General features: G+C 35.6%; 2 long non-coding RNA genes across 2 annotated transcripts in view; one reads left to right on the forward strand and one right to left on the reverse strand.

The window, feature by feature from the left end:
• Positions 1 to 12,354, forward strand: part of LOC106028832 (uncharacterized) — a 164,451-nt gene that overhangs the window by 107,039 nt on the left and 45,058 nt on the right. The window lies entirely within an intron of this gene.
• LOC134476407 (uncharacterized) lies at positions 8,959 to 12,171 on the reverse strand. Its single transcript, XR_010048018.1, has 3 exons — positions 12,008 to 12,171; positions 10,914 to 10,986; positions 8,959 to 9,226 (listed from the first exon to the last, which is right to left on the reverse strand). It is a non-coding gene; the product is annotated as an uncharacterized LOC134476407 (long non-coding RNA).

The raw sequence follows: 12,354 nt of genomic DNA on the forward strand, positions 1-12,354 counted from the left end.
ATATGTAATGTGGGGCCCTTGACATCTAGCATCACACAGATGCATTTCAGCTGGGTGTTACAAGTTAACTGTGATCGTTGTCAATTGATCACAGTCCAGTTAGAGATTGCATCTTAGTTTGAGCCAACAGTGCACTGAAAATATCAATACATGATTAAAAAATTCTAATCTATCTCATTATCCTTGACCTGTCCTTTTACCGATTGTACATAACAGTATTCTTAAATGTATCAAAAGTCTGTGAAAGAATTTCCAATTCAGTAACTGTCCCACTAATTTATATTTAAAGCATAGTATATTCTCACCTCTCTGCTGTTATTTACAATTGTATTGTTCTTTCCTTTGTGAAACTAGAAGATATTTCCATCTGCCCTAAGTTTGGGCATCAGATATTTTATCCCAGTAGTGAGAAAAGAGTAAGTAAGACAAGTATTAATAGGGAAAATTACCCAAATGAACAGTATTCTTAGCTTGGAAACAATTCTTGCTCCTTGACCTAAGCAGCTATGTTCAAGATTGGTTTACTTGGTGCAGGGACTTGGTGTTGTGGCTGTGTTTCCTCATCTTACTAACTTCATTGAATTTGTGTTGAATGAGTCATATTGAATGAGAATCTTGTATAATCTTTAAGGGATACCAGGACCATTAGACAGGGTAACATCCTTTAAGGAGCTTTTGGTCTGATATCTTCATTTTTTTACAGCTTCTTATTGATTGGGCCTGACCCACAACATTTTAGTCTCTAAGCCTCTAAATATAGAATAAGTCTTTGAGGATGGGGCATTTTCTGCTACCATCTCATGTATGCTTGAAGAAAACTTTTCTGTTGCCTTCTTCTCCATGACGTCACTATCATTCAGGATTGGGGAGGTATGAGTAAGGTCTATAGCAATTTGGAGAAAGGAAACCTTGGAATCTTGGGGCGGTAAGTCAACTTTTCTTTCCACTACTCAGGTTGTATTGCTGCTATGCTAGATTGAAAAATAATAGTCATAGTATTTTTCAGTTCCTTTCATTTTCCCTGGAGTTTGTTTCACTATTCTGTGAATTTTGGTTACCTCTGTAATTTGCTCTGCAGAATATGACAACAGCAACTTGGTGCAACCAGAGACTAGAAAAAACTTTGCACATTGAGCTTCGCAGCTTTGCAGCTTTGAGGCCCTGTAACTGTCGCTTGATGAGTGAGCTTTAAGGAAGTCCACTTTAAGGAAGCCACATGTAATGTAGTTACTATGCACATCAACTCAGGCGGCCACCGTCCAGGAACAGACACTTAACTGACCAGTTGCTGACTGACAACACACAGAAGCTGCGAGTGGCTAGAGAACTGCTCCAGTGACCTCCACCCATGTTGTCAACTCATGAAACCTTTGTGCTAAATTAATGAGTATTGCTTTAAACGAGTAATTTAAGAAAACTTTATATTCGACTCAGAGAAACTGCATATAAAATACAGTCCATGTATACTTCACCCAGATTTCTGTAAAGGTGGCACATTTTATTGTGACCCTCTAACAAGAGCAGGAATTTGACATAGCTACATTACTGTAAACTAGACTGCAGATCTTATTCGTGTTTCACTGTGTTTTAAGATCTCAATTCATTTTTGCTGTGCTGTGCTGTGTGTGTGTGTGTGTGTGTGTGTGTGTATGTATATAGCTTCATACAATTTCATCCCACATATAGAAGTGTGTAAACAAATATTTCTGTACAAAGCAACTCATGTCTACTGTGGTCCTATCACTGTTCCTTTGCAGTCGCAAAGCTTTTCTGTTTCTGTAGTTTGTCATTTCAAGCATGTTATGTCCGTGAGTCATACAATACATACGCTTTTGAAGTTCCCCCAGGTTGTAGCAGGAATTGGTGGCATAACCCTTCTTCCGTTAAGTGGCATTCCATTGTGCAGATGTACATATTTGTGTAGCTCTTTGTCAGGTATGTGATTTATGAATATTTTCTCAGTTTTTAACTTATCCTTTCATCTTCTGCACAACATATTTTGCAGCGAAAATGCCTCAAATTTTCTTGCTTCTTCTTCTTTCCCCTTCTACCCTCCCTTCACCCTCTCTTCCTGTCCTTATTTACAAAGCTTTATTTCCATTTTCCATCTTTTTCTCATTTTTCTTGTCTCTTCTTTTCTTTTAACCTTCCGTTCTTCCTAGTTCCATTTCCCATTTGAACATTTCCTTTTTCCCAATAGCTGTCATACATTTTGGTCCTTATTTATGCTTTTGGTTTCTTATATAAAAGAAAACACATGGTATTTACAAATGAGTGATCCGTTTTGTTCACTTAAGAGTATGGTTTCAAGGCACCTCCATTTTACCTAAAAATATCTCTATTTTATCCTTCTTTAATAAGTCCTAGTGGAACTATCATAAAAAAATCACAACTTCTTTATCAATTCATAGGTTGATGGGAATTTGAGGGTTTTCAAGATTTTGCTTTTTATAAGCAAGATTTTGCTGATATAAATACAGATGTGCATATATCTCTGGGATATGATGTTTTTAATTCTTTTTTAATTCTTTCAGAAAGATACCAATAAGGGAATAGTTGGGTCAAATGGAAACTCTAGTTGTAGTTTTTTTTAGTAATCTTCACACTGCTTTCCACAGTGGTTATATTAGTCTACACACCTACCAACAGAGAGGAAGGGTTCTTTTTTCTCCAAATTCCCACTAGTGTGTGTTATTGGTTGATTTCTTGATAATAGTCATTCTTTATGGAGTCATTCTTTGTGGAATCTCAGCAGTGTTTTAATTTACATCTCGCAAATGACCTATGGTGGTGAACTTTTTTTTGTATACTTATTTACCATTTGTACTTCTTCATCTGAAACATGCCTATTCATTTTAGATGCCCAATTTTTGACTGGATCTTTAAATTTAAGTGGTCTTATTTCTTTTGTGTTCTTTATATGTTCTTGGTATTAGTCCTTTGGCTGAAGAACAGTAGACAATTTTTTTCCCCACTCTGTAGGTTTTCTCTTCACTCTGTCGGTGGCTTATTTTTTTGTGCAAAAACTCTTTAAAGACCCCTGTTGTTGATTCTTTGTGACATTTTCTCTGCAATTAGGGTTTTGTTCAGAAAGGTTTTGCCTACACCAGTATCTTCTATCTTGCAGAAGATTTAGCATTTCTGTTTTCATATTTAGATACTCAATTTATTTCTTTTTTAGTTTAGTGCATGGTGAAAGATATGGATCTAGTTTTAGTCTTCAGCAGGTGGAAAGCCAGTTTTGCCAGCACTATTTATTAAAGAGACTGTCTTTCTTCTGGTAAAGGTGTTTGTCTCCTTTGTCAAACACAAGGTGCCTGAGTATGTTTGGCGCTATTCTTGCATCTTCTAATCTAGTCCATTGGTCCTTTGGTCAATTTTTCTTGCTGGTACCATGCTGTCTTTATCGAAGTAGCTTTGTATTCAAAGAAATTTTCTTTTTAGGTGATGGAAATGTTTAAAATTAGGTTATGGAGAGTGTTACATGCTTCAGTGACTATTGTAAAGACTATTGAATTATAAATTTTGAATGAAAGAATTTTAATATTTACATCCTTGATCCATTTCTATTTTAATTTAGTGTATGGTTGGAGGCATGGGTCTAGTTTCAGTCTTCAAAATGCCTTAAATTTTGATGAAGTTCAATTTATTCATTATTCTTTTACAGATTGTGCTGTTAGTGTCAAGTATAAAAATTCCTTACCTGCATCTATTTTCTAAAGACTTTTTTCTAAGAATATTACAGTTTTATGTTTCACATTTAAATCTCTGGTGTCTGTTGAATTCATTTTTGTATATAGAATGAAGCTTAGATTATAGTACATTTGTAGTTTATACATGTTATGTTAAAGTAATGTCACATTTTAGGAACTTTTGTTCCAGTACAATTTTTTGGAAACACTATCCAGTCAGAAATGCATCTGAACCATTGTGAAAAAATCAGTTTGTTAGATATGCCACTATATCTGGTTTATTTGATCTTGATCCAGGGTCTATATATCTGTTATTTCAATAGCACACATAATATTGATTGCTGTAGCTATATAGCAAGTACCACACACTATGATCCCTCTAGGTTTATTATTTATTTATTAATTTTGCAAATGGTTTAGTCAGTTTAGTTTTTTTTTCCTTCCCATACAAATTTTGGAGTAAATTTTTCTGTGCTTACAAAAACTCTTGATATGCATTTTATTAAATCTATGGAATAGTTTGGGTTACCAATTCTATCTTAAACTTTCCAATCCATGAACACAGTATACATTTTCATTGTTTTAGATGTTTGATTTCTCTCATTATCATTTTATACTTTTCAGTTGATGGAGCCTGTACATGTTTTGTTAGATAAGCTACTAACTGTTATGACCATTTTCAATCAAAAATCAATGCCCAATATTCTGGCCTTGCCAGGATTACAGAAGGTAAACCCTGCTCAACGCTGAGGTGATATGCTCTAATCTCACCATGAGAAATTAGCGGAAACAATAGACACAGCTATAAATCACATAGGAGAGGGTTATGTAAGCTGATGTGTCTTGCTTCCACAAAAGCCTAAAACTTAAAAAACTCTCAAGCCTTTTACTGGGCTTGCAGAAATGAAGGAGGACGCTACTTCTAAAGCCTCAGTGGAGATTTTTTCAAGTAGGATTTAGATTTACTGATTATAAAATCTTTCCATTAAAACTTGTCCCTTTAGTTGGGAATGGTGGTGCATACCTATAGTCCTAGTGAGTAGGAAGGCTGAGGCAGGAGGATCACAAGTTCAAAGCTAATCTGATCAACTTAATGAGGCACTCTCTCAAAAGAAAAAAAGGATGGGAATGTAGTTCAGTGGTAGAAGCACACCAGGCTCAATCCCTTGTCACCACAAAACAAAACAAAACAAAACACCAACAATAAAAACCACAGCAAAAAACCCATTAGTGGTGGAAAAATGAGCATAAAATCTCCTTGACTTTAATTTTTTTAGATATTTGTGTATCTATGTCCATTGGTTGGAGAAACATAACAATTTCTTTGTGCTTTTTAACAGGAGTTATTTTTTTTTAAACTATATTTCCTTTTTTTTTTTTTTTTCTTTCTGGTACCAAGGATTGAATTTGTGACCTCATGCTTGACAGACAGGCGTTTACGCAGCTGAGCTAAATCCCTAGCCTTGTATTTATGGTCTTTGTAGTAAATATAGCTGCACTGAAAAAATAAGAGGATAATACAGAACCTGGACCTAATGGAAACCTTGAGTCATGAACTGAGAGTAAAGGCAGCTGGCTCCTGGGAAAGTCACATTAGGTAGCAGCTGAATATCGGAGACATTTGGTAAGGAAGGCATTATCCTTATACAAATAGCAGAACGTTTGAACCAAGCTTCCCAGATAAAGTTGAGATCAGTACTTACAGCTTCCAACAGTAAATTGAGGATGAAAAACCCATTAACTACCCCTCATTAGACCCAATTGCTTGTGGTTCTGGGTTAGGGAAAAGACATCTATGATAATGAGAGACAAGTCCTGCACACATATCTGATCCTTTTTGGTTGCTTGGCATAAGATCCTAGCTTGTGGCTTGAAACAGTCCTGGAATGTCAGGGTAAAGCCACCAGCTCTAAATCCACTGGACAGAAATGGAAGATTAACAGCAAAAGACTTCCAAATAAGATAAAACACAAGCACATTTTCTGTCATAAGAACTGCCTGCAGACTGAAGAATTTGTGGACTCTACATATAAGGAACTAGAAATAATGCTGCATTTTATTTAAAAAATGCTGGCAAGTACTTTAGAATCAATAAGCAAAAGAGGACATGAGAAGAAAAGATTATTAATCAATGACCAGGTATTAAAGAATGGATAAAAACATATATTTTAAAAAATTATTTAAAAAAATTCTATTTAAAAGGAAAAAGAGAAAAAACAGAACAAAACAAAACAGTGTAAGGGTACAAGTAATACAGAACTAAAAAAAAAAACCAGTAAGATATCACCAGTTAATAGATTACACACTATCATCTTAGAGACAGTGGTTCAGGTCACAGGATCAAAGCATACAAAGTGAACATTCAAACAGTGAGACTGCAAACAGTTGTGTTCAATGATCCAATCAAAAACATTGATATGGCCATCTATTTAACACACCTAAACACACTTGCTGTTGTATCCTTTAGGGCACTTTTTTTCCCCCTCTTTATTACAACAAAATTTACACATTGTGGGTTTTATTGCTCCCATAAATCTTATGACTTTTTTTTGGAAGAGAATAAAATCAAACATGATAAAACAAAGCTGTCAGTCAAAACCAAGGATAGACATAGCACATGATGTAAAAACAGAGTACTAGGTTATCAACAATGGTTACCATAATGCCTCTTGCTTCCTTAAGAAGAATTGTCTATCTCATTAGGTATTATAAAGTTGCACAAAACAGTAGAGAACAAGACCAATAAAACCTAAACATTGTAAACATTACAGAACTTCAAAAGAGGATAATAGTCAAACCAGAATGGGCATCATAGTGAATCTTATTGCCTTCAAAGTAGTTGCCTTTACTCTGATACTTGATACTGTCATACAGAACAGAACAGTGTCTAATCAGTCAAAACAAGATAGTGGGAGTATTACAGGACTTCAAATCAAGTTAATAGGAAATCAAAAACTTACTATAATATATCCTGTTAGTTTTTTTGATGTTTTCCTCTTAGTTTAAAAAAGTAATAAAAAATTAAATAATTTTTTAATGAATAAGGGAGAGATTGAGATAAAAGAAGGCCTAACAGCATAACAATACAGGTTAAAGCATGACAGTTTCAGCAACCTAGTGCTTCACCACCAAATAACCCGACTTAATAGTAGTTACCATAGTGTCTTTTTCCTTGAAATATTTGAATATAACTTCATATACTGTAGCGTCAAACATATCAAGACAGTGTAAAACCATTCAAGTGGATGAAAGCATTGTATTTAGAACCAGCTAACAGAAAGATGAACAATGGTTTCTATATTATCTCTTTGCCTATAACAATTTTTGTTTATACTATCACATATAATAAAATCCAGCAAGATACAACATGATAAAACCAATGGAGACAGAAGACAGTTTTTGGTGGGGCTTTAAAACAAGATAGTATTAAATCAGCACTAGCTATTAAAAACATGTATTTTTTTATACACTGGAGTATCATTCAACCATAAATAAGGAAAATCTTGAGACATTTCTAGGTACATGGATACACCTTGAGACCATATTGTTAAGTGAAATAAGCCAGACACATGTGTAAACCTTGCATTGTCCCCTGGTTTGAGACCATAAAAGAATAAACAGAACCAAAATATACAATAAATACTTTGAAATAGGAAGAAATTGCTCAAAAGGAAAGAGGAAGTAGGGAGTGGGGAGGAGGAAAGGAAGGAAGAGAAAAAAAATAACGGAAGGATAAAATGAAAGGAAAATGAGGTGAGTAAGGATCGAAGGGAAGGGAGGGGATTGGGAAAGAAAGAGGAAGCAAGAGATGTCATATACAGGTAGAAATGCCCTATGAAGAATAAGCTCATTAAGTAAATCTAAATTGAAATGATAAATTTAATTTAAAGAGAGCATGTATTGAAATAGAAAGCCTTGGAATTGAAAACTGTGCTCACTGAAATAACAGCTGTAAGTGACAAGGTGAGCTGTGGACTGGGCATCTGGTGTAAGACTAGGTGAACCCCTGGGAACTCAGGTTCAAATGTCAGGAGGTGCAGGCTGTCAGGTGCCACCTGTCACCCTGCAGAAACCCAAGAGTGAGTAGCCTCTTGAACTTTGCTCCCTGGACACTTTGCTTACCTATTCTTGTCCTTGCCCTGGAAGACACAGCTGAAGGGAAATTATGAATTAGCAAATAAAACTGAAAAAGAAGTTTAAAATTTTCAATGAGCAGCAGTAGCTTGACAGTGACTCCCTGTCTCATCGCTCCCAGAGGGCAGGCAGAGGCCTTTTTGGTTTTTGCTACAGTAGTCTGTAGGTAGGCTGGATCCTCTGTCAACACGTCTGTACTAGCTGTTATTGGCATATGCAATACTTTGAGCTCCCTGTGTCTCTGCTCTTGCAAGCAGCCTGGCAATGGAGCTGTGTTTTGCTTATCAGACAGATCGTTATTAGCACAAATGGTTCAGTAGAGAGAGCACTGACGCAGTCCTTAAAGCTACTTGCTTTGCTTTGTTTTCTTGACATAATTAAATATGTAGTTGTAGGTAGGAAGCCTGACCATTTGGATCCATGTTTAAGGAATACATGTTTAAGGAAAGAAGTGTAAGTGACTGGTAACTTCTGTGTTCCTCTCGGGCCAGTTTAGGGATTGAAATGGGTACAAAGTTTACTTCTCCATTTAATGGGCTCTGTGTCACATGGGAAACCCCCCAGAAGAACTTTTGCAGCAGGTAGAAATCCATAGCATACATAGGAGATGGTGAATTTGAATAAACCATTTGAGTTAGCTCTGCAAGGCTCTTTGTTTATTCCAAGGTAATTAGAGTGTTTTGGATTTGAAGGGAAAAAAAATGCTTTGGGAATTACTCACTTGGTGTTTTTAAATTAGAGGCTTGGCATCTGTTTCCAGGAATGAGTAATTGCTTTTGTGATGAATGTCTGTGTGCAGAAAATACACTGATCAAAATATTCTAGTGCCTACAATCAAAATGTGCCTGGGAAGAACTGTGAAATGTTACATTGTGAATTATGGCTCAGCAGATGTTAAGTCAAAGATCTAACTGAAAATCTATGAAAAATTGTGTGTGTGTGTGTGTTTGTGTGTGTGTTTTCCTGAAAAAGAGGCTAGAAAGTAGGAGACAATAGGTAATAAGACCAAAACTAAGAACCAAACAAAAACAGATTATTCTTGAGTTTGTTTAAAAATCAGAAAATTGAACTAGGTGAACGGAGCATTTCCTGGTTGTTAAAGCACAAATATAATTTTTCATAAAGTGTCAAGTATATTTCAGGATGTAACAAATGTACAAAAGTGTGATGTCTGTCCTAAGCGAGAGAAACGGGATATGGAGAGGAGAAAGGTTAGCTCTGTAATAAGGCAGTGCAGAATACAAGGGCACTGACTTTTCCTATTAGACCTGAGGTCTCGCTTCGGAAGCCCTGGCGTGATCACTGGGTGTGGCTTCCATGAGTATCACTTTGATGCAGTGATGTGGTCTGAGGAGTTTCAAAATCATGCAGATAAACATCCATTTAAATGTTCATTGTCCCTGAAAGTAGAATAGTGATTATCAGCGATTGGCAAGGGTGCAAAGTTTAGAGGGAAGGGAGGTCGGATTTGACCAATGCACATTGTATGAATGTATGGAAATAGCACAATGAATCCCATTGATATGTGTAACTGATATGTATTAAAGACATAAAATAAATAATTGTTCATCTTCCTAACTCATATCAAGTAGAAAATACATCAAGAAACGCATTCACTGGGGACATAATTAATCCAATAATTAGGATATTATGCTAAAGCTTTTACATTTTAGGAATCACTCTCATTTAGGTGAAATGATGTATTCTATTGCATCTTTTTTTTTTTCAAGTCTGTGTCAGGGAAAATACTATCATTTTTCATATCTCTGAAAAACATGGAAGACCAGATACCTTGCCCAAAGCCCACAAATTAGAAAAAGCTAGGGAGGGACTGAATCCACGTTCAGTATTGTTCTTTCATGCCATGTGTCCAGTTCCAGAAAGGCATACAAATGCCAGTAGTGATTCTGAATTTTCTTCAATGTTCTATTACAACTATTCTAACAAAATAAAGTAGAATCTATGATAATACAAAATTACTATATAAAAAATTCTTTTCTAGAAATCGGTGGAGATGCATGATACATTGCCTTTTTTCTGTTACAACTTTCACCAAGGGAAAAAAGCAATGAATTTTAGAAGAAGTTTCTCAGTTTTCTAGGCTGAGTGAGTAAATTATAAAGTTTGGCTGCCTTAGTTAAAAATTACTGCTAATCATTTAAATTGAAAAGGTTTTAGGAAGGTTTCTTCGGAGGTCCACTGAAGACAGTTTCTTATTATTTTTGTAAGAATTGGTTGATGTGTTATCAAAATTCACCCAACCAGAAACACAATGATCCATTTCTGCCCAAAGGCAGAGTATATAGGTTGGGCTTGGCTGGCTCTGACTCTTTGGTGTACTTGGGGGAACAAGGTTCAAAACATGTTATTTTACTTCAAGAAGTTTATCTTGGATATCAGAAAGAGATTCCTTCCATTATGAACTTTAAAAAAAGTTTAAATTAAACTTGTGTCTAACAAATATGTAAAATGCAAACGTGCATATTTATGAGGTACTATGAAACGTTTCGACTCATGTATGGACAGACTCAGAAAACAGATTGTGAAGGGCTGAAGCAGTCTAATGCAGACACAATATTTTTCAATTTGCACCTAGACTACACAGCTTAACTATGGAAATTATAGATGAAAAGGTGACTAGGTGACTAAAAATAGTGCTGGCTCATTTGGCATTGAGAATTAAACTCTCTTATCCCACAGGTCATTGATTCATACTAATGACAAATAAAATTAGACACTACTTTTCTTTTTGATCCAGGCAGATAATTCTGGATAAATGATTCTCAGAGAAACAGGGATGAAACCATCTTGTTTGTTCAAGTTTTTTTGTGGCTATAATTTTGAACAAAGTATTTCTAACTCTAGGATTGATGTTCCTTAAAATCATTTTACTTGCTATTAGATATTTCTTAAAATACAAAATTTCAGAAAGTTGCCAAATTGGTTCCTTATATCAAAGAGTCTAATCTATATAAAAGAACATCTAAAGCCTGTCTTTGCACAAGGTTTGTGTCAATCAGTGTTTACTAGAGAAATAGATATAACACAAAATATAAATATATACGTGAATTTACAATATTGACTTACAACTCTTAATTGGTGTTAAAGAGAAGGATTTCAGCCAGTGTAAAGTAGTCTGAAATGTATCCCGGAGATGTTTCTAAAAGGAAAGTGGAATTGACAATTTAGCTGATGTATCCAAGTGTACGATCAAATCAAGAGACATTTTACAGAACTGTTCCAGGCAGTGGAAACACTTAAAACATGATTCATATAGTTAAAAGAAGGGGAGGGAGAGAATAAAAGAAGCCTAAGAAACAAAACAAGCCATTACGATATACTCCTTGGCTCAGCACTGAATTGTTTACACAGTCAAAATAATAACTGGAAAGTCTGGAGAAAGAAAAGTGCAGAAATGGACAAGACAGAAATTACCACTTTGATTTAGGTTACCCAGACAATTTCTGGTTAAAATTTCAACCTGAAGGAGTGAGTAGCTAAGGCTCTAGATGGGTCAGGAGAATGATTTCATTTTATGCTTAAATCTTAAAGGTATTCAATTTTTTTTTAAAAAAAGACCTGTAATTTTAAACCTATGTTCTGTTGCTAGAAAATTGCCTGTGATGTAATTCCCCACAATTGCAGTTGTAAAAACGAACCAAAGATGTTATATCATATTTTAAAAAGGATATTAGATTTTTAATTATCAAAATGGCTAAAAATTCCAGTTTTACAAATATGCTAGTTTTGATCTTTTTTAAATGGAAATGTGAATTTTGAAATATCCAACCTTAAGTTATGGAACCCTTTCTCTCTAGAAGGTCACTTCTCTTAGGGTCTGATAACATTATCTGTGGAATGAAGGTGATAAGCTAAGCCTTTATGGTCCTTTCCAGAATCACAGCTTAATGGTGGGAGAACTCCAGTTTATGGAGCAGGCAGATTGTTGCAGAAATGAAATCCCTGTTTGCAGACCCAGCTCCCTAGGTTCAAAATCCCCTCAGCTTCGGTTCTTTCCAGAGCTTGTTGCTCCCAGCCAGCATTAGACAGAGACCCTTCAGTGGGTTCCTGAAGACAGAGCGGCCCAAGAAACTGGAGATGCTTGTATCTGTCTGGGGTAGCATTTTTCTACCGAATAGAATTAATTTGTATCAGGAAATAGAGGTTAACGGTGTTCTTACGTGTTCACGCTCAGCCTTCCACCTGCACAAATAAGCTACCAACTAGCAGAGAGTGTTTACAGACCACATAATGAACAAGTAGGTTGGAGCTTGATGTAAACACAGAAGGACAAAAAGCAGTGAGAAAGGCAGGAGCCTTAACAAGGTGAGTGGGTCATTGTGAGCTGCTGTTCTAGAATGGTCCAGAGATTCTATTTAACTTTCTTTTGTATCTTTAATGTTCATCCTAATTTTTGTTCTGTGTCTTTTCTGTTCTCCACTAGAATATGACTTACTTCCTGTCCCTAAGTGACACTGGCATTCCCCAGGCCTGTGCCTCTGGACCTGGAATGCCTGTGCTTTCCTCT

The sequence above is a fragment of the Cavia porcellus genome, unplaced genomic scaffold, assembly GCF_034190915.1.
Source record: "Cavia porcellus strain 051 isolate PalLab524CR breed Dunkin Hartley unplaced genomic scaffold, mCavPor4.1 scaffold_6, whole genome shotgun sequence".
NCBI lineage: Eukaryota > Metazoa > Chordata > Mammalia > Rodentia > Caviidae > Cavia > Cavia porcellus.